Here is a 24057-nt window from a genome sequence, read left to right as displayed (position 1 = left end):
ATGACAAGTGCATTGTACCTGGGTGAACTTGGAGGCAAAAAGGTTAATTAAGTGGCCATTGCTCTGGGTGAGATGTGATGAGGCTTTAAAATCGTGATTAAATTGTAATGCCACCTACAATTGAGATAACCTAAGAGATCATTCACCAAAGTTTATAATTATTCCATTTATACACACATACGCACACACACACACACACACACACACATCCCTACCTCACACCATGCTTCCATACCACAGCAGTTACATTCATTTACTTCTGAACTATCATTCAAAAATTTAAAAATGCATTTCAAAAATAACGTGGCTCTTCAATTCCTCTTAGACTATGATCTCTTTAAAACTTTAGACATGTGTGAGAAACTAGAGTAAGAATCAATAGTCCTGACTTCACAGAGTTCCTTTGTGGCCTCCTTCATTTTAGTCCAGTCTGAGTATTCAGCTTCCTTTTTTCTCCAAGCACATCTGCAGAGCCAGGGAGAAGTTGCCACAAGCCTCTTCTATGAAACTTGGGCTCTCTTCAAAGCAGTGATTCCGTTTCAGTAAAAGTCTGCACAAGAGCTTGCCCCATTATAAAAATCTATTTAAACAGGCACTGGTTTATTTACTGTAACCAGAGCATAGAGGAACTGGAGCTGGGATAATTAAGCCCTAATTTATCAACACTATAAGGAACAGCACTTTTGAAACAGAGAGTTTAAAATTGGGATGAATATTTGGACTGCGGCAGGCTGGCCTTGCCTGGATTCTGAGAAGGGGCAAACTTTTCCATAGGTTGTATACTAATGCTGACATACACAGCCTGTGGTGTGGTGCCCTCCAAACACCAATTACACCAGGTCTTACCTTCCATAAGGCTGTCATCTTTGTTCAGAGGATAGGAGGCCAGCTGGGGTCAGTAGAATAGTTCACCTTAGAGATTTCTATGCACTTCTCACAGACTGATATATGGGAAGTATATGCTGGAAAAACATTGGGCATCTTCTATGCACCTGTCACTGTGCTAGTTTTTAAAAATAAAATTAAGTTCTAGGTTGCATGCCAAGTACACTCTTCCTAGAAGGGATTAAATGAGATGTGTTGCCAGCTTACTCTCCACATGCATTTCCTGCCATGCCTCTGAGCCTATCTTCATCTCTCTAGTTACTAACAAATAACAGCTGCTTCTAGAACAGACCATGACTTTCTACTTGTCCTTTGCACATTCTCTTCCCTCATCCCTTCCCTGTATTATTCGAGTAACTCTGACACCTGCAGGTCCCTCTCAAAAGTTTTCTTCTTTGAGACTCCCCCAATAAGAATTATGTCTTTTATTCTGTCATTACAATTTTCACCCATTTTTTTTTTCGTTTATTTGTTCATTCGGTCAGCAAATATTTATTGTAACATTTAATTACATTACAAACATAGTCCTAGTTGCTTGAGTTACAGCAGTGAATAAAACAACACTCCTGCCCACATGGAGTTCACATTCTAGAGCAGGGAAGGGAAGGAAAAAGAAAGATATTGTATCAGGTGGTGATATGGCTAGGAAGAAAACAGATATGGGAATAGATCCCAAGAGAGGGGATGTTATTTTATATAAGGTGGAAAGGGAAGATGCCTATGACAAAATGACATTTGAGCAAAGATCAGAAAAAAGTTAGGGAGCAAACTTGGCAGATATCTGGGAGGCAAGTTTGAGGGCAGAGGGAACAGTAAGTGCCAAGGCCCTGAAGCAGGATTATGAATGGTGTATTCCAGGAAGACTTTACTCTTACCGGTTATGTGTATTATACACACATATAATGTTTCATCTTGCTATAGTTTTTCATCTGCCTTTACCACTAGACTGTGGCCCTGGGAGACCAGAGACTATGCTGTATTCAAATCTGTATCCCTAAGGTGCAGGGTCTAGCACTGCTTCCGGACCATCATCAATGCTTAGTAAATACTTGTTAAATGAAAGAATAAGTAGTCTCAGTTATCTTCCCAACAATCATATAAAAGAGTTTGACAGTTGAGAAAACTGAGGCATAGAGAGCTTAATAATGTTTGCATAGCTATTAAATAAGCAGCAGCATCTAGATTCTGACCCATGACTGTAAGTCCCAAAGCAAAAATACTTTTACAACAGTTTTGTTTGCGAAGTCAGAGCAAATCCTTCTGCAAGCCCAGGGTCAGGGGACTGCAAGGCAGAATTTGTGTGGTATCAGTAAGCATCCCTGAACCCAGCTAACTCTACTTGCATGCTCACCCACCTGGCTACCTTCTGTCATGTCCTTTGGAGTAACTGATGCCACAAATATGACATTCAGTCTGCCCTGTGGCTCATCAAAGAGTGTTGTGTGAGCAGAGAAGAGCTTGTATGAAATGCATCATAGGTTGCATCCATCTCCATAGTTAGGTGATGGAAGGAGGAAGGGAACACCGTGAAACATTAGTGAGGGCTGGAGTGGAGCACTGTGCAAAGTGCAAAGAATAGAGCAAGCAAAGGGTAGGCAGGAGGGAGGATGGAATTATCTGTCCGCATAGCTAAAGTGCACTGACTCAGGCATCGTTGCAATCAGCAGAATTTTCACTGGGGTTTCATAAGGTTGGGATTGAGAGAGAACAGTAGTCCCAGTACTGGGCTGGGCAGGTAGCAGGGCAACAGGGACATCTGGGAGCAAGGACAGCAGACCTGAAGTGAGAGAGGCAAGGGTGCAGTGTCTGCTGTGTCTGCAGTGGGCAGGTGCGAGCCCAGGCAGTCACAGGGTGCTGTGCAGTCCAGTGAGAGGCCCCCAAGTCCCTGGCTTTGGTTGATTTGCCCTGGGTCTGGATGTTTGCCTTGGCAGCCCTGGAGCGTTAGCCTTGGCCTCTATGTGATTCCCCAGTGGCCAGGCAGCCGGGCCAGCACACCTGAAAGTCATTAACTTGGGGTCCCATTTTGTTCTCACATTTCCAAGCAGTGACCTGCAGCCGTGTGTGACGGGGCAGGCACTTTATCATGTTGTGCTTTCCAGTCCACCCCACCTTTTGGGTTTCCCCTCCCATCAGTCCTTGCCCAAGGCCTACCAGTCCCCCAAAACACAGAGCTAACAAGGACCCTTTTCTTTCCTCTTCAATAAATACTTATAAGATTTGATTATTATGTTTGCAATCTGTTTCAGTCAGTCTTCATTCTTTTTCCATTAATGAGGATCCCAAGGCTCTGAGTGGTTAAGTGACTTGCCCAGAATCACACAGCAAATAAGGAGCAGAGTCTAGGTAAGAGCCAAGGCCTGTCTGATACCAACAGGCTCCAGCCACTCTGCCATGGTGCTTGCCACCTGTGACATCTTAGCCCACCTTTCCACCTAGTGTTAACCCATTGCTCATCTTTTTAAAAATATCAATTACTTAAAAACTGGTACTCTTTTTTTTTTTTTTTTTTTTTTGAGACAGAGTTTCGCTGTCGCCCAGGCTGGAGTGCAGTGGCCGGATCTCAGCTCACTGCGAGCTCCGCCTCCCGGGTTTACGCCATTCTCCTGCCTCAGCCTCCCGAGTAGCTGGGACTACAGGCGCCCGCCACCTCGCCCGGCTAGTTTTTTGTATTTTTTAGTAGAGACGGGGTTTCACCGTGTTAGCCAGGATGGTCTCGATCTCCTGACCTCGTGATCCACCCGTCTCGGCCTCCCAAAGTGCTGGGATTACAGGCTTGAGCCACCGCGCCCGGCCAAAAACTGGTACTCTTTTCAGTGTATTTGTAATCACTTGTATTGTTGTTACTTTCTTTTAAAATGTGATTTTAAATTTATTCCTCTAGAAATATGTTTTTCTAGCTTTTCTAGCTACCATTTCTATAAAGCAATGGTTCTTAACCAGGGAATTCCTGCCTGCCCTCAGATGACATCTGACAATGTCTGGAGACATGCTTGGTTGTCCCAGCTGGGGCAGAAGGGTAGTTCCTGGCATCTAATGAATAGAGGTCAGGGAATCTGTTAAACATTCTGTAATGCACAAGACAGCCTCTCAATGAAAAAAAACAAAATCAAACCCAAACTTTCAACAATGCCAAGGTTGAGAAAGTCTACTCTAAAGCCATCAATATATGTACATTCTTAAGAAAGATACATACTTAAGACCATTATTTTCCTACAAATAAATACTTGTATTTGATAATATGGCACCATGAATCATTTATTTAGTGTGTTATAGTCAGTACAGTGTTATAGCTCATTGTAACTGACTGTGTGCATGTCTTCCCAACTCTATGTTCAGTGACAATGTACTGAGCTTGAAATTGACTAAGGTGAGACTATTTACACCATGGACATTGGCAAACTATGTTAGGACTTTTTTTTTTTCTTCTGGAGAGCCAGCTTATTAGCATACCGTGAATAACTTTCTATGGGATAGGAATTGCACATTGTCTTGTTGAATCCTCACAATAACACTCTGAGGTAACTAATACAGTTATCCCAATTTAACATTAGGAAACTGAGGTACAGAAAGTTATAACAATCTGTCATACATAATAATATCATTACTAAGTGGTGGGGACAGAATTTGAAACCAAGCAGTTGCACTGTAGAACCTACACTTTAAGCACTATACTGCATGAAGAAATATTAATTAGAAACAACTGTAATACACTGTGTATTTCTGAGTTGGTCCATTTGAGATTGAAGAGTGGATATTTACCTTAAGCACATTGCATTCAAATATCACCTTATAAATTTGATGCCCTGATAAATGATAGACTTGCTATGAAGTACTCCATTTTAGGTAAATGTATACATTTTAAAATGAACAACAATTAAACAAATTCACTAAAGAGTTCTTAAAATCCTAAAAGCAGTTCTCCTTCAAATTGCTGCTTAAATGTCACCTCTTCAGTGAAGTCTTTCTTAATGAATATTTTAAAATTGCAGCCCCATTACCTCCCCAGAGACCCATCCTGCCAGCTTCTTTCTCATTTTATCCATAGCACAAACTCCTTAAGGCTGTGTTTTGTTTTGCTTCACTTCAATATTCCCAACAGCTAGAACACCATATAGAACATAATATACTCTCAAAAAAGATTTACTAAATGAATAAATAAAGGACAAACACAGAGACTTCCGCAAGAATACTAAACAATCCCATCACTCATGGAAGGGGCATATCCTACCCTTTTTATGTATTAAATTCCATGTTTAACATGTATCTGTGAGAAATGCAAAGTAAGGCAGGATATGCCCTTAAACAAATTTGGTAAACATCCTTGCAGTAACCAAAATTGGAACATAAATTGTATGTCTAAAACAGTTGAGTTGGTTTAGCTGTATTGATGCTGGTCTTCAAATTAGATGGAACTTCTCGCCAAAGTCATCCCAGAACATCGAGCATTTGCCACCATCATGTTGGGGATAGACTTGGAACTCATACAGCAGACAGAAACAGGTACTAAATACTACAAGTGTGCGGAATTGAATCTGTCAAATAATAAGTCTTGCAGAAGACAATGTTTATTAAAGACGGACTTCCTCAACATCACTGGCTTCATATGACTCAAAGAAACAGAAGTTCACTATGTCCTCTTACATCAGCGTTAGCAAAGAGTTTATGACTAAGTCCCCAAAAGAAAGTGCAACAAAAACAGAAATTGACCAATGGGACCTAATTAAACTAAAAATCTTCTGCACAGCAAAAGAAACTATCAACTGAGTAAAAAAACAACCCATAGAATGAGAGAATATGTTCAGAAACTACACATCTGACAAAGGTCTAATATCTAGAATCTATAAGGAACTTAAAACAACTCAAAACACAAACAAAAAAAAATTAAAAAATGGGCCAAGGACATAAACAGATATTTATCAAAAGTCATACAAATGGCCAATAAACATAAAAAATGCTTTACATCACTAATCATCAGAGAAATGCAAATCAAAACCAAAATGAGATGTGATTTAACAGCAGTCAGAAAGGCTATTGCTAAAAAGTAAAACAATAACAGTTGCTGGTAAGGCTGCAAAGGAAAGTGAATGCTTATACACTATTGGTAGAAATAGAAAAGTTCAGCCACTGTAGAAAGCAATTTGGAGATTTCTCAGAGAACTTAAAACAGAACTACCATTCAATCCAGCGATCCTATTACTGGGTATACTACCAAAGGAAAATAAATAGTTCTACAAAAACAAAACACAAATACATACACTCCCATGTTCATAGCAACACTATTCACAATAGCAAAGACATGGAATTAACCTAGGTGCCCATTAAGGGTAGATTGGATAAAGAAAATGTGAATTTTCTTTGGAAAATTCATTTGGTAAACATCCTTGCAGTAACCAAAATTGGAAGATAAATTGTACATCTAAAGCAGTTGATCTGGTTTAGCTGTATTGATGCCAATAAACATAAAAATGGAATACTAAAGAGTTTCCATGGAATACTATGCAACCATAAAAAAGAATAAAATCATGCCTTTTGCAGCAGCATGCATGCAGCTGGAGACTAGCATTCTAATCGAATTAACACAGGAAAAGAAGAACAAACACTGGACATTCTCACTTCTAAATGGGAGCTAAGTATTGGGCACATATGGACATAAAAATAGAAACAATAGGCACTGGGGTCCACTAGAGAAGAAGAGAGGGAGGAGGGCAAGGGCTAAAAACCTGCCTATTGCATACTATGCTCACTATCTGGGTAATGGGATAATTTGTACCTCTAACCTCAGCATCGCACAATATACCCATGTAACAAACCTGCACATGTACCTCCTGAATCTAAAATAAAAGTTGAAAATTATTTTACAAAAGAAAAAAAGTCCTCTTGGAAAGGAACATAGTTTTAGTTAATGCTTCAGCCCTCCCAGTATTTGACAACTGTAGATAGGGTTGCCAGATGTAACAATAAAAAATACAGAGTGTCCAGTTGGATTTGAATTTCAGATGAACAACAAATACTTTTTCAGTACCAGCATATACATACATATTGTTTATCTGAAATTCAAATTGATTCAGGTATTTTATATTTTCTCTGGCAACCCTAGCAGGGAGCTCAGGCCAGCCTCTAGAGTTGCCTGGTTACTGTCGGGACCTCCGCCATCCAGAGTGCTGAGGAGGCAAGGCTGGAGAACAGCGACAGGAAGCAGTCTCCAGGACACGATCGGTCAACAGTTCTGGGCACAGGCAGTCCCTCCCTTCTGCTTCAGAGGAGCACAATATTTGAGAATCAGATACCCTGATTTCTGGTGTCACCTAAAACTCTTGTTCTGTTTTGTTTTCATTTCTATCTGCATCCACTGATTTCTCTCATTGCTTCTGTTATGGCAACAATCAGAGTTGTCGTAAAGCCTGCTTGACTCACAGAATGCAAGGGACACTTTTAAAGATGCAGATCTGAGGTCTTACCCAACAAGGAGGTCTGGGATTGGACTTGGGGATCTGATTTTTTACATGTCTTTGGGAGATTCTGATGATTTTCCAAAGTTCTCTTGGAAAGGAACATAGTCTTAGTTAATGTTTCAGCTCTCCCAGTGTTTGACAACTGTAGGCAGTAGGGTTGCCAGATGTAGCAATCGAAAATACAGGGTGTCTCGTTGGATTTGAATTTCAGATGAACAACAAATACTTTTTCAGTACCAGTATATATATATATTGTTTTCTGAAATTCAAATTCAATTGAGTATTTTATATTTTCTCTGGCAACACTAGCAGGGAGCTCAGGCCAGACTCAGCTCAAGGCAGGTTATTTGGGGAAACCCCCTATTTTAGGCATAGGTCTAAGTTCCTCAGTTCCACCAGATGTTATCCATTGTTAGGAAATGTTGGGATGCAGTTTCATAAGTACTCTTATGAAAGTCAGGGATCCAGGCTGGAACGAAATGTGGCTCACCCCAGGACTGGGAGAAATACTGGGAAATATGGCTCATGGTGCCATGGAAGGAAGCATAAACAGTCTGGTAAGACAGGGATGACACAACAGCAGGCTACAGTTAGAGCAGGTACACAGCAGTGCTGGAGAAACAGGGACAATTGGATTGGGAGATCCAAGGTGAAATAAGATGGCTGCTACCATAGGAAATCTGGGCCATAATTCTAAATCCATAGAAAAAAGCAGGTGGCATAAAGGAGGCAGTTCACTGAGCTACTTGGCAGCACAAAATCAGATGATATAAACTTTTAATTCACCTCTTTAAGCTTGAGTGTGTTTATATGTAAAATGGGGATTCATTAATGTTCTCATTCATTTATTTAATATGATTACCCACGAGTCAGTCATCTACTGGGTGCTGCAAATACATCAATGAATAAAATATGTGAAATGCTTGCCTTCATAGAGCTTACAGGCTATCAGGGAAGGCAGATAATAAACAGGCAAAAGGGCATAAACTGTTATTAATATAAGTAGTTATAGACTGTAATTGCTAGTTAATGCTGTAAAGAGAACAAATAGTTATAGTACAGGATGCTTTCAATAAATTAAATACACACCCACATACACACAGAGCTATAGAAATATGATTATAGAAGACAAGGGATAGAGGAACCCACCAGTAAAGTGCAGCCAGGAAAGCAAAACACGTGCAAGGTACTTCAACAGAGAAAATTTAATGTAGGGAATTAGTTTTAAGGTATAAGAAGAACTAAAACAGTGAAGAGGAGATGAAGCAAGAGATCAGCGACTATAGAAAGTGAGTGCCTTGTCTAGGGCTGGAAGGACAACGGAAGAAAGCAGTTATGCAGGATCCCAAGAGCCCTGTGGAAGCTGGGACTGTGGCAGGCCTGCTCAGCGTTCAAGGCATACGCTGTTCAGTGAGAGTGGGAACTGCAAGAGAAGCACAGTTGTTTCCAGAGATGCTGCCCCAGGTGGGAGAGGAAGAAAATTACCCTGGCCTTTTCCTGTCCTATGTCTTGCCAAGTCCTTCAGTTGGCCATATCTAGCCAGAAACTAGTGGTCAAAGGAACCTGTAAATGTAGTTTCCTGTAATACAGAGAAGATGGAAAGAAGGGTAAGGAATATATCCGAGTGCAGACAAATGACCAGCACAAGCAGTAGGTAATAGGTTGGAGAGATGGGATAAATGGTACCAATCTCATTGGGTTTTGACCATGGTAGAAGAGCCTGTATGTGTGAACTTCTTAGCACTGTGCTAATATGAATTGAGTGTGTAGCTGGTGCATGGTCTCAATTTATGTTAGTTTAATGACCTAGTATTGGCTCCTAGATGTTTTGACAACAGAATTCATGCATAGGTCTGGGACAATAGGCCAAGAAGAATGTCAGGCCAGAGAATGGTGTCCATAAGAACAAGACAATATGCAGAGTTCAGAGACAGCTGTTGTGCCAGATGAACAAGATAGGGACCATAAGAGAGAGCCCTAGCAGCTGCCTGGTTTCATTACAAGTCCCACAGGACAGACTGTGCCTAATATTAGAGCTAAATCCTGGCTCTCAAAGCCAAGCATGAGTCACTTTCAGCCAACCAGCCAAGGTGAGTTAATGATGTGCTCACTGGGTGTATGAAGTTGCATGTGGGAGTTAAGAAAGCCCTATATTTGGAAAAGGGGTCTGTGTCCCCTTTTCCCACTGATCATTGGTAACTGGGCATTGATAATAGAATGGATGTGACGGGGTGAGCATAATGAGAATGTAACATAGAAATGTGCTCCCCATATGAGCAATTAAGTTATTAGGTTTCCTAAAGACCAATGCAGCGGGATATATTACTCTGGATATATGCACTTGGTATATCATACAGGGTGCTTGTATCATACAAGACACACTCAAAACTGTTTAGCTGGAAAGAATTTAATAAAGCGACTGTTTACAGAGGTGTGGACTGAAGGTTGGTGGGGCACCCAGGAAGCAGCTATAGGGAAAACCAAGGGGAGGGAACTGGGTCTGGTCTAGTGAGAGCCATGGGACTTGCCCACCTAAGAGGAGCCATTTTCAGCTAATGTCAGAACTGCAGTGAGGCAGGGAGAGAGTAGGGGTATATATACTCCGAATTCTCTCCTCTCTTCTTATTTCTTGTATCTTGCCAGTGCCTCTTTTTTTTTTTTTTTTTTTTTTTTTGGCTGAACTCAACAAGAAGCAAAAGGTCAAAGGACCTTGAGCAGTGCAGTCCTTAGGTGTCAGCCTCCAGTGACACAGGGTCACAAAAGGCCAATAACTGATTAGGGAGGAGGGTAGTGGCAAGCCAAATATCTCACGCATAAAGTATCTCAAACTTTGAGAGCATCAAAAGATAGTTCACTCTCCAATTGTCCAGCCATAATCTTGAACCACTTTCCATTGGCCAATTTCACCTGAAGAGCTCACTCATTTGAAGTTAGGATAAAGATCTGAGTAGAATCTGCAAACTAAAGGACTTACTCAAGAGAGAGTCTCTAAAATGGTGTAGCTGTACCAGCCCATGAAAGCTGATGATTAAACTTACAGAAATTTTGTGTGCTAGTTGTTAGATGCAGCTGTTAATAAAAGTTACATTATTAAACTTTAAGTTAATAAATTGCATTTTTAAAAGTAATAAGTAAATATTCAAAATTCACGATTTTCAATTATTGAACTACAATCCATGCTTGTGAGGTTATTTACATGTATTATATCCATATGATGGAAATGCTGTATAATGTAGTACTGTGCATCTATTCTCAACATCCACATTCAGTGATTCAACATTGATAGCTTAAAATTGGCCATAGTGGTCAATTTTAAGTTTACACCATGGAAAATGGCATATGCTACAAATGAAAGTTTGTTTCAGGGGAGCTGGTTTTTGAACATTTACTGGCACAGCACCTCACTTCACCCCTGCCCCCATCAAACCTTGACCAGACTTTTGACAATGCAAGAGGAAAAAAAAAGTCAGAAATCCTTAAGTGCTTTTACTTTTTTTCATGAGCAGAATCATTCATGGGAAAAGCAAGCACTAGCTTCTGAAACTTTGGCATTTTCCCCTTTGCCTGAAGATTAAAACAAACAAAACATTATCCTTTTCCATGTTAAGTCTTTAAACAATTAGAACAGGCTTGAGTCTTACACCCTAAATAGGAGGGTAAATTGGAGAAGGGCCAAGAGTATATGAAGTGGCAGAGTAGGATTAGGAAGCATGTGTGGTTGTAGAACACAACATGCTGAGATACAAAGAGGCCAGCAAGAATGGGAATATCTTGGCTGGGCACAGTGGCTCATGCCTGTAATCCAAGTGCTTTGGGAGGCTGAGGTGGGAGGATTGCTTGAGGCCAGGAGTTCAAGACCAGCCTGGGCAACATAGCAAGACCCTATCTCTACAAAAACATTTTTTAAATTAGCCAGGCACTGTGGCATGCTACACGTCCCAGCAGCTTGGGAGGCCAAGGCAAGATGACTGCATGAGCCCAGGAGGTCAAGGCTGCAGTGAGCTATAATTTCTCCACTGCACTCCAGCCCAGGTGACAGAGCAAGACCCTTTCTCAAAAAAAAAAAAAAAAAAAAAAAAAGTGGGACGATCTTTATTTATCAATACTCCTCTTTACCAGAAGACTATACTGGAAGAGGAAGAGGGTGGAATTAATAAGACAGACCTAGATTTGTATTTCCTAACAATATAATATTGAGAAGTCTTCTTGTTTCCTTGTCTACAAGTTGGAGATTATAATCGTGACTTCATAGAATGGAAAACATTGAGTGATAGAGTATATGAAAGCAACAGACATATAAATAAATAAATAAATGTATTTATTTATTGATGCTTTTGGCAAATATTATCTCACTGTGTTCAAAGAACATGTTGAAGAAAACCTATGCAGTCCTGCCCTCATGAAGATCATAGTTTGGCAGGTGAGACATACAGTAAACAATTGCACTTAAAATAATCTCACTATGAAGATGACCCTGCTGAAGGAACATATGTGTCAATTAAGCTAAGCCTAGAAAGATCGGGAAACATTTGGATAACCGATAACACTTGTGTTTTCTTTCTCCATTTCATCCTTCCTTCCTATGATTGTAGCTTTTCTCTGAAGCAGCTGAAGGCTGCTCTGCCCTCTAGCAGCCAGACAGGAAGTAATGGAAATAACACCCCTGGGATTATCTTCACCCACCATGAGAAATGATTCTACGGCATTCTTTTTCTGCCAGAGTGTCCTCAGCAGAATTAAGTTCCAGATGTCCAGGGCACCTATTTTAGTTGCCGTCCTTTTATTCTCATATCTCTATTTGCCAACAGGTGTTTCCTGCACCTCCCAAATATACCAAATACACTGCTTGCACACAATTGACTCAGAGCTGATGTTATGGGAACCCAAACCAAGAGAACTCATCTTTCAAACTCATCTGTATCCCAAAGCACTTACATCTCCCCAAATTGGGTGCAAATGTGGCCTAAAATGCAAGAACACACTTCCAGGACTAGATTGGTCGTACAAGGTATGATATGAAGCAGGACATTCTGAAAGATGAAGGAAGCACCATTGAAAGTACACCAAGAACACAACAGGTATGAACTGGGATTGTAATGGGCAAACTAAAATGCATAGTCAGCCTGTTTAAGGCAGCATTCCGGTGGCTAACTCATGAAGTCTGAGCACTCCTCAAGAGAAAGCAGCTCATCTGTCAAAAACTCAAGACTTATCTATCATTCTCAGAGCCAACAGAGCAGCAGCCTCCCATGATGCACAGAGAAGAAGCACATTTCTACCCAGATCCCTCATGCAAACTCACAGTTTTTAAGAGAAAAGCAACACAGATTTGTTCATGTCCGTCACCTCTTTGGGGCAACTGCAGCTTTTTAAGAGCCAAAGGGTCCCCAGTGAATGCAAATCACACCGGTGTATGAGAAATTGACTCTGAGAGCTTTGCCGAAATGACTGCTAATGTTGAAATCACACTCAGCTCAGTACATTTCCTGTGGGCTGGTGCTGCAGTGGGTGCACTGGGGGCAGGCAGGGGGGATTCCCAAAGAAGGAAGTTTCTATGCAAGCCCTGCAGCCCAGAGAGATCAGGTTTCAGCCTCTCTTTGCTAATTCCCCTTGCATTTTTTCTTTCCCCCCAAACATTTAAACTTAAATAGCTATGTAAGTTCAAATGTTCTTTTATAGAGTGAAATAAACAGCTTTTATAGCCTGAAAACAGCAAGCTTAGAGATCAACTGTTCACCACTGAAGCGGGTATGTTTAAGCTAAAGAAATAGATGGCTTTCTCTTCGTTATCGTTAGCTATATTTTTCCCCCAAACTAATAGGAGGTAGCATATAAATTAGCTGCCATATAAGTTGTCAGGGAAAGAAGTTAATGCAGCCTCCAGGCATTTTGCTACAAGGCTGCCCCCCTCTGGCTCCCACCACAACCCACAACATGATTTGTGGAGAAGGCAGAATGTTTCAGAAAGAGCAGTTCAGAGGTTGAGCAAGTCCTCTGAATGGGCCCAGGGGCTGGTCACTATCTCTCCACCTACTGGTTACTACTCCTGGCTTCTCGGTCCATCTTACACTTTCTGTATATAATTCAAGTTAAGGAGAAATTTGGCAACCCATGGTTCCTAAAACGACATTCGACGAGCAAGTTAGGTGGAAAGGCAGGGAAGCATGGGGAAGACAGAGGTACAAGGAACACTTCCTCTCCTTTGCTAGGGCTGACCTTTTCATTTCAGGGAAAATGAGAATGTCTTGCCTTTGGGGCTCTTCCTTCCCCAGGGGACTACAAAGCACCCGGAACATTCATGCAACAGGCTACGTGGTAGAGCCTGACGCTGCATGTCCCATGTCTTGATTATTTGCACTGAAGTAGCCAATTCTTGTTGATTCATTCAACAAAGAGTTTTTGGATATCTGTTAGTACCAGGTATACTGTCAACACATCACAGGGCAGCCCTCACGTGATTCCAATGCCTCAATACCTCTCTTTTCCCCAGCTTTCATTAAAAAATGCTGCGACATTCCAACACGTGCCTTCGCAATTCATTCCCTTTCTTTCTCTCTACAGCCACGTTTTGCATCACTCTCTAATGTGCACTCCTGCAACCTGAGGCATTTTCTCGTATTCCCGAAGTCTACCTTCCTCAAGTGACCGAAGCCCTATTCTGGCCTCCTCAGCCTGAAGGTTAATCTTTAGAAGGTTAATATTCTCTTAATCTTTAGAAACTATAAAATGTCTGTGTTAGTTTGCTACGTCTGCCATAGCTAAGTATCACAAGCTGGGTGGCTCACACAACAGAAATTTATCCTTTCACAATTCTAGAGGCTGGAAATGCAAAATGAAGGTGTTTGTCCTTCATTTTGGGACATGGTTCCTTCTGAAGGTTGAGGAAGAATCTCTTCATGCTTCTCCCCTAGCTTCTGGTGGTTTGCTGGTGATATTTAAGGTTTTTTGGCTTGTGTAAGCATCACCCCGATTCTTCCTTCATTTTCACATGCCATTCTCCCTGGGTGCATGTCTCTGTGTCCAAATTTCCCCCTTTGTATAAAGGTACCAGTCCTATTGAATTAGGGCCCTAATAACCTTATCCTAACCTAACTAATTACATCTGCAATGACCTTATTTCTCAGTAAGGTCACATTATGAGGTACTGAGGGTTAGGACTTTTAGGGGAGAGATACAGTTCAACCCATAATACTGCCCTTTCCATGAACCCATTCAACAGAGTGAGGAGCTCAATTCCCCCACCTTCCTGGACACATAATTAATTTTGTACAATGCCCATGATATAGCGATGAACCTATTTATCTTTAATTATTCATTCAACTGTCTCCTGTATTGTTTTTTTTTAAGTTGCCTAAGATCATGAATCCATTTAGTCCCTTTGTTATAGGAAAGGGGTCCCAATCCAGACCCCAAGAGAGGGTTTTTGGATCTCACTTAAGAACGAATTCAGGGCGAGTCTACAGTGCAAAGAAAAAGCACATTTATTGAGAAAGTAAAGTGATGAAAGAACAGCTACTCCATAGACAGAGTAGGACATTCCTGAAAGTAAGAGGAGGAACACGTTCACCCTAGGTACAATGCTTGTTTATATGCAGGATAAGAGAAGATCATTGGGAGACGTGCTCTGCTACAGGGTTTGTGATAAAGGATTAGTTTTCTTGATTACTATATTTTGCAAGAACCATTATTATTATTATTATTATTATTATTATTATTATTATTATTATTATTTTGAGATGGAGTTTTGCTGTGTTGCTCAGGCTGGAGTGCAGTGGCACAATCTCAGCTCACTGCAACCTCTGCCTCCCAGGTTCAAGTGATTCTCCTGCCATCTTCAAGGAAAGCATGAAAAGTAATTTCATAAAGACACCCCTAGCTACCTTCCTTTACAGAAGGGAGACAGGGTATTTTCCTGGGCTATCAGATTCACTTCTTGTGGCCTTTTCCCCTTTAAAGTCATCATCCTTCTACCCATTTGTCTCTTTCTGTTTTCCTTTTTATTTCTTTCCAACTCTCTTTACTTCCAGCTGCCACCAAGAAACTTACTGCATATGCCCTGATATGTGCTGAATCTAAACAGTTATTGTCATGAGGTTGAGGGAAGTGTGGAAAAGTAAGAGTTTATCAAAGGTTTCCTAATACAATTTATAGGCTGTCAGCAGTTGTTTATGCCTTCATATTAATTCTGGGATGTATATTTATTTTATTCTGATGATATAATATGATGCATAATTGCTTTTGAGAGTTTAGAATTCCTTTTATTAAAATGTGGGGCTTGAGTCATGAATCCTAATGCCTGGCTGCCAACAGGCTTTTATTATTCTGAGAAGGATGTTTCAAGTTTCTTCTTATTTAGGAGAGAAAGTTTCACATCCTAGTGAGTTCATAAAAATGGAGAGAGTGTTTGATTTTGATCTCGCAGCAGGTTTTCTGGGAAGTTCTTAGTTGGGGCTACAGGTACTACACATGGCAAAGTTTGAAGTGTTTGCAGATCTATACCCCTTCATTTGGACATGATTCTCCCAGTCCATCCCTAAAGAAGGAAGCTAAGGAGCCATGTGTATACAGGGTGACTGCTCCTTGGTCCTACCTGAAAAATTCATGGGCAGGTACCTGACTGAAGAGGAGTCAGTCATTCTCTCTCTTGAAAATGTAAACTAAGCCTCACAAAATGTGCTGCAAGATTGAGATTGACTCTGGATCAATAAAGGTCATATAAGGTTAGAGCCAGGGTTGCCACCACAAACCACAGGCAAATGCAAGTTCTAGGGAAATGGAAACATACAGCCGTACAAAGGAAGTGAGCTGCATCGAGGAGAATGCAGAATGTGTGCAGAGAAAAGCAACCACATGAAGTCACATTGACAAACATCTAGCTTCCAGGTTATCTAAGGACACATTTCCCTTTAATATGCCCCTGGGAGATCTTCTGTTTATTGTGGCAACACAGTCCATGATGAAGATCCCTTTGTGTGGAAGCTCTAAGAAAGAAAGACACAGCATAGGTCTATTCTGATTTAGAGTTCAAAGCAAAGGTAATTTACTGGCACATAGTTTCCAAGAGTCTGGAATCCAGGAGCAGCTTAGCTGGGTGGTTTTGGCTATTGAAGTAACAAATGGGCTATTAGCCAGGTGTGCCTTCATATAAGATGTGCCTGATCTGCAAAATGCACTCTCAAAGTGTCTCACGTACCTGCCTAGCAAGTTGGTGCTGGCTATTGGCAAGAAGCCTCAGTTGCTCACCACATAGGCTTCTCCATAGGGTTGCTTGAGTGTCCTAATGATAGGGTAGCTGTCTTTACTCACAGCTAGGAGCCAAGAGAGAGCAAAGTAGAAACATATCGTATGACCTAGCCTTGGAAGCCACACCTTAATTTTGACAGCATCATATTGGCTTGATGGTCAGCCCTATTCAGTGGGAGTAAGGACCACACAAAGACAAGAAAACCAGGAGGAAGAGATCATTAGAGGTTATCTTGGAACCTGGATATCACAGTGTGTGACTAAGAAAGACACTAGACTAATTAATAAGAGAACAAATTGAGGCAGCATTTTTTCCTAAGCCTGTTCCCAGGCATTACCCATGTATATATGATCTATCTGCCAACCACACCTTGTCTTCCTACCTGCGTGCATACTGTTCCTGTGTTTTCAATGTCCTTCCTTTCCACTCTTCCTTAAACTCTCTACTCATCCTCATTCTCCAAGGCCCTATTTGCATGTTATACCTCTTCTACTTAGCTCTTCCTGATCTTCCAACACCTGGCAATAATAGATTGTAGCCCTCTGTGTGTTTCACAGTGCTCCCTGCATAGAGGTCTCGTCACATTGATTCTATCCTGCTGTTGCATCTTGAAACAGGAACCTTGCTAAGTATCAAAGATAGACAACAAGGCAGGGATTGGTTATACAGGTTTTGGAAAAGCGGAAAAGCCAACAAGCACTGTCTGGACCCTAGCTAAGGCCTGAACTGGGCTGTGACTCCCTGGAGTCCAGTCTCAGTCTCTGGGTTAATCTCAGGACCTCCATAGAATTACCAACTCCAACTCAGGATGGCACGATCTGCTGAAGGCTGAAATGAACAGTGCTCAGTAATTCCAAACCAGCACTGGGAACATCTTAGAATACATGTTCTTTTCCCAGGCTTTCAAATTACTAAGTTGCTTTCATCTATCACTTGGTGGTGAGTAAATCTAGAGTGATTCCCTGGAAAGACTGAATTGGAGCTTATGTGTGGATGGACCAATGACCTCAATTCTCTCCTTCTTTTTGCTTGTTCCTTTCAGCCTCCTGACAGGGAAAATGAATCAGGATACTTTCCTCTGGAAAGTAGGGAAAGACATGCCCTGGGCAGAATGTGTGTGTGTTCCTTCTAAAGGAGAAGCGTACACCAGGCCCTGGGAAGAGCACCCAAAGGATGGAGGGTGAGGTTCTTTTAGAGGTCTGTTTAGCAAAGTCTTGATGCAACTTTTTAGAGGGCTCTCCATCCCTGTGAATTAATCCTATTAACTGCCATTTGTGGCTGCTTATTATGCACCAGACACCATGCTAACCTCCTTACACCATTATTTCAATTCAAGCTTATAACACTTGGCAAGGTAGGTATTATTATTATCATTCCCATTTTGCACATGGGCAAACTGAGGCTCAGAGAGGCAACACAACCTGCTCAGAGTAAAGAGTGGCAGTGAGATTGGAAGCAAGGAGTATCTAAGTCTGCACCTGCACTCTAACCGGAATACTATGTTGCTTTAGTACTGAGCCCTTGAGTATTCTTGATTCTTCAGGGCTACCATTTGCTTACCTCTTAAAGGAGAAGATGAGAGTGCACAATTCTTAACACCCAACACACATTAATAAGTTAGTCAATGACTGCCTCTGCAAGGGCAGGGAGGTATGAGCAAAGCCACTGTCCATTCCAGTTGGCCCAGTTCATGCCAGCTCAGTGTTCTATTGGGTTTAGAATTTATCCCACTCCCCATTACCCTGAAAAGTCCCAGTTCAGATGGCATATCCTATGGTCACCCCATGTAGAGGCCTTGTTGGCTTCAGTGACTGAAACACAGTAACTTCTTGAGAAATATTAGTCTCTGGGGAACAGTGACATGCCCAGGCTGAGGTGGTAACCCCTAAACACAACCCATAATCTTAAATGAGGCAGCTGAGGGCCCTGCAACCAGAGGTGCCCCACACCTCAAATGCCATCGAGCCTGAGGATCCCACCCCTTGACCTTGGGTCCCTGGCACCACGATGTGTCCAGCCCTGTTTTTCTCCCACTTTCCCTTTGCCTCTCACTCCGTGCACACATGTCCCCCTCCCTTCCCTGAGTCTGGTTACTAATAATGCTCATTCCTGATGAAAAGCCCCAGCTCTGTGGGAAGCACACAGTGAAGGAATGTCAGCATCTGCCGGCCTGGGTCATGCCGATGTCAGTGGCCTCAGCCCTCTCTGTGGTCACTGCTGGCCCAGGTTTAAAGACATTAGTCAGCCTCAGACATAGCCCCTCCTTGGGGGCCCAGAGCTTTGATCCTTTGCAGGATTCTCACCATAACCACATTCCAGGCCCCTGCAAGTTGTAAACAGCTAGGTCTGCCCTCTTTGGATGCCTATGGTACTTTGTGCCTCTTTTTCTTTCCTTTCATAGTCGAAGTCCTCATATATGCTGGACATGTGCCTGGGCTCTTCTTCCTCCAGACCTCTGCCTGGCTGGCCCTTTCTCATCATTTATAACTCAACTGCCAAGCCTTCAATGCCGAGCGGCCTTCCATGACTACCTTCCCAAATTAGCCCTAGGCACACAGCTAATTAAAATTTAAATTACTCAGTTTTGTTGTTTGGTTTCTCCACTGGAATATAAGGTACACAGAAAGGCCAGGTATAATGTCTGACTTGCCATCACTGCCTCCCCAGTGTCTGGTACTGGCTGAAAATCAATGTTGGCAAGATCTGGATACGTTTCCTTTTGCACTGTGCTTTATCTCCCAGGGCTGTGACGGTTCATATTCCTCTAAAAACAATCGCTTGGTGTTTCACTTTTGCATTCATCTGGGGAATGAGTCAACTTTCTATATTTTTCCATCTGACACCTTCTTAAACTCCATGAATTCTCTAAAGTCGAAGACAATAACTCATGCTTTCAAGTGGTTATTTTATTATCCTAAGATGAATTGTTGATTGTTACGACTGAGGGGGATTGGGTGAAAGTGGGATTATGAAAATTATTGGGTTTTGAGGACTACTCTGTGCCAAGAGCTGGACAAGGAACTTTATATACTTCAAAGAAACTAATAAAATACATAGGAAATTGCTTTGCTAACAGTGATCTGGTATCTGGAAGACTGTTTAGAAATCTTAGTTCCCATGGTTTGGTGATGGCCACCATTAGTATTTGCAGCATTAATTTACTATTTCTTGCTTCTCTCCTCTATCCTTTGTTTTGATATGCCTACGTTTCCTTCATGTCTCATTGTAATTTTAGCCATCCAATAACCCGATATGTGTTATGACTGCTATAGTTACATTTAAGAGAAACGTTAACTCAAATTGACTTAATTGATAAGGGGAATGCAGTGGTTCCTGTAACAAAACAGCCCAAGGGTACCCACTTCAGGTGCAATATGATCCAGCACTTAAATGTTATAATAAGGGTTGGGTTTCTGCCTAGTTTTTCTTGGCTCTGCTTGTTTATTGTGGGCAACATTTTCTGAAAAGCTCTTCTGTAGGTCTGATGAAGAGCACCAACTGCTAAGGTTTACAGTATTCCTCCCTTGTGTCCTGTGTGCATTTGGGGAAGGCAGGGGCTTCTTATTTCATTCTACAAAGGAATAAGCCATCCTTTCCTTGCAAACTCAGAAAACATCCTCTCAGGACACAGGTGCTGGTTGGGTAACAAGCTCAGTTCAGAAGTCATCACTGTGGCCATGATGGAATAGGCAGGTTGTCCTAAGCCCATCGGAGACCCTGGGCTGCCAGTCAATCTCACCTCAAATGCACAGTAGGGTATGGCAGAAAAATGAATTCCCCTGTTGGAATTTAGTACACTGTTGAATAACCCAGTAATGAGATCCTGGGAAGAAAACCAAGAAATATCCCTGCGATAGCCTACCTATAGAGTCAGGTAGGTTTTTTGAGATGCCAGTTAATTGTTACTTTGTTCAATGAAGGAACTTTATTCTAGCACCTGCTGTATGCCAAAGGAGCTGAGGTTATAGAGATAAATATGGTAGGGCAACTTCTAGTGAAGGGCCCAAAGTCCACTGTCAATTACTGTTCACCAGAACAAGGCTCCAACAGAAATATGAATTGCTGTGAGAACCCTGAGGAGGAAGTTAATATCTGGAGAATTAAAGGGCACAGAGTAGAGGTGGCACCTTCCCTGAATCTTAAAAAGATGTATGGTTTTCTTGGTAGAAGGGGTTGGGGTGAGAGTGGAGAGAAGTCACTGCAGGGCAGAGGGACTTCTGTATGCAGTGACATAAAGGCTTGAACATGCAAGGGTTGCTAGGAAAGGGGGAAAGCTACATGAAGAGAGAACCCAGGATGAAGGGATGAGAGAAACAGGAGGGAGGAAGACAAGAGGAGTCAAGCTGTCATAGGCTGAATGCACCACCATTCAAACAACTAGTGATATTATACGACAAGGATTTTTTTTTTTTTTTTCATTTTTAGACTGGGACTTGCTCTGTTGCCCATGCTGGAGTGCAGTGGTATGATCACTGCTCACTGCAGCCTTGAACACCAGGGTTCAAGCAGTCTTCTCACCTCAGCCTCCTGAGTAGTTGGGACTACAGGCACACACCTGTAGCCCAGCTAATTTTTATTTTTATTTTTGTAGAGGCAGAGTCTTGCTATGTTGCCCAGGCTGGTCTCGAACTTGTGGGCTCAAGCGATCCTCCCAAAGTGCTGGGATTACAGGCATGAGCCATCACACTCTGCCTGGCAATGGATTTTTAACCACAGATCAGAGAGAACTGGCTAAACAAACAGAAGTTAGCTTTTTATGTCTCACCATGAAAGAATATTAATTACATATATCTTAAAAAGTTAAATTTTAAAGTGAAACTATAAAAACATCTTCTCGACCTAGAAAAGACATTATTAAGTGTTTCACAAAAGCTGGAAAACATTACTAAAACTGACACGTAAATATTTGAAGTTTTTTAAAATTAGCAACTAAACATAAAATTTTTTTTGAGACAAGGTTTCACTCTGTAACCAAGGCTGGAGTGCAGTGGTGTGATCACAGCTCACTGCAGTCTTGACCTCCTTGGTTCAGGTGATTCTCCCACCTCAGCCCCCTAGGTAGCTGCTGGGACTACAGGTGCACATCGCAATGCCCCAGTGCCCAGCTTTTTGTTTTGTTTTGTTTTGTTTTTTTGTAGAAACAGGGTTTTGTTATGCTGCCCAGGCTGGTCTTAGGCTCAAGCAAGTGTCCCACCTCAGTCTCCCAAAGTGTTACGATTACAGACATGAACCACCATGCCTGGCATGGCCCCACAAATTTTTTTTTCAAATGGAAAAAGTATCAGCCACATACGTGAAAAGTAAGTGTTTATTATCTTCAATATAAAAAGAGATCTTATAAATCAATTGTAAAAATATCTATAAAGAAATGGGAAAAGACTTGCAAAATAATAAGATTGTGAAAACATATTCATTTTGATAGGTAACAAAATGAATGCAAATTAAAATAGATTATACATTTTCTATCTAACTGATAAAGTTTTTATTATTGTATTTATTTATTTATTTATTTTGGGATGGAGTCTTGTCCTGTCTCCAGACTGGAGTGCAATGGTGCTATCTCAGCTCACTGCAACCTCTGCCTCCTGGGTTCAAGTGATTTTCCTGCCTCAGCCTCCCAAGTACGCCACCACACCCAGCTAATTTTTGTATTTTTAGTAGAGACGGGGTTTCACCATGGTGGCCAGGATGGTCTCGATCTCCTGACCTTGTGATTTGCTCGCCTTGGCCTCCCAAAGTGCTGGGATTACAGGCATGAGCCACTGCATCAGGCCTAGTTTTTATTTTTATTTGTTTTACATAATACTTACCAGTGCTGGCATGTGGTGGGTACCCTTTTACTAGCATAGTCTTTCTGATGGACAGTGTTACAAAAGCTATAAAAATTATTAAAAATAAGACTGCAGTGTCAGCAGTTAGAATTTATTTAAAGTACATCATTAAGGATATGAACATAAAAGTATATACAAGGATGTTTATCTTAGCATTGTTTATACTAGCAAAACATTTCCATAAAAGGAAATAACGTACTGTTCAATAACGGGTCAAATTAAGTAAGGGGTATCTATACTGTGCAACATTGTTCAATTAAAATTGATTTTGTTGATAAATATGTATTGACATGGAAAGATAGATATTAAAGTTTACAAGTGTTTTAAAATGTTATGTGTATTACAATATCAATTTTGTTAAAATTTATACATACACATACACATATCTGTTCTAGAGATATAGCAATTATCTAGAATGGTCAAATATAGACTCTCTTTTTCATTTATTGTATAACTGTATTTTCATTTACTCTTTCATCTTTTTCTATCTTTCATTCTTTCTGCTAAATATTCAACACATAGTATACAAAAAAATACATAATTTTTATGTAAGTTATTAAGTTAGGAAGCCATTCAACTTAAATACGATGAATGTGATGTTCAGGTGATGAAAGTCTGGATGAGGAAGAGGTAGAAAAGAGAGATGGAGAAGTGAGTAGTCGAATAAAAGCTCACAGAGGGCTGGAGTCTGGTGGGTAGGACTAGAGCAGGATGGTTATTAGAAGACCTGGGCTCTGGCAGACCAGGCAGGAGCATGGGGTGAAGTACACAGTGTGCGGGGGCGGGGGGGTAGGGACTGGAATTAGGAGGTGCTTAACACAATCTGCATATCACTGAATGGCCGAATGAGTGATTAAATGGTTGCATAACAGACAGGCCAAGAACTTTAGTTCCTGCAAAATAGGGATAATCTTTTCCTCTTTTTCAAAAGGTTTTTGTAAGGATTCAAACGTACGCTGAATATGAGGTGCTTGCAAGTTTTAAGGGTATAATTAGATATGAGGGATTACTGGTATCCTTCAGTATTGAAGATTGTTTTGGGAGTAATTAAGGGTGATGTTTTCAGAGGAGAAGACCTCTATAGAGGAGGAACTGTGGCTAAACAGAGGTTCCATTCTTTTGTTTCCTCTGTAGGCTCTCACATAATATTTGGTAACCCTTATGTAGGTCTTAGTCCATCATAATTCTAAGCACTTCTCTATATATTTACTTATTTATTTGCACAAAATATTGTGATACAGTACAGTTATTTGATAACGATCTCATGGCTATTATGGGCCAGAACAGGGTTTGAACATGGGCATTTTGGCCCTTGAACTAATGCTTTAACCACTATTATTCCATGTCACATGTTGAGTCCCAAATGCAATGAAACAGGTGGATAGAGGATGAAAGACATGAGGATTAGGTAGGAGGAAAGAGGATGAACATGATAAAAGCCTCGCCCTGTATAAATGACAGGCCATAGTGAGGAGACATTTAAAAGGGGGAAAAAATCATTTCCATTTAACTTGTCAAGCATTTATTGGGCCCCTTCTCTGGCAAGGAACAGAGCCCTAGGGGGTTAAGCAGAGTGAGAGGCTCTCCCCTCTCTTCCCAATGAGTTAATAGGGAGAAGCAGTTCCTAGCAGCCAAGTTTGCTCCA

Source organism: Piliocolobus tephrosceles, chromosome 20, assembly GCF_002776525.5.
Source record: "Piliocolobus tephrosceles isolate RC106 chromosome 20, ASM277652v3, whole genome shotgun sequence".
Taxonomy (NCBI): Eukaryota; Metazoa; Chordata; class Mammalia; order Primates; family Cercopithecidae; genus Piliocolobus; species Piliocolobus tephrosceles.
Note: the sequence above shows the minus strand (reverse complement) of the source record.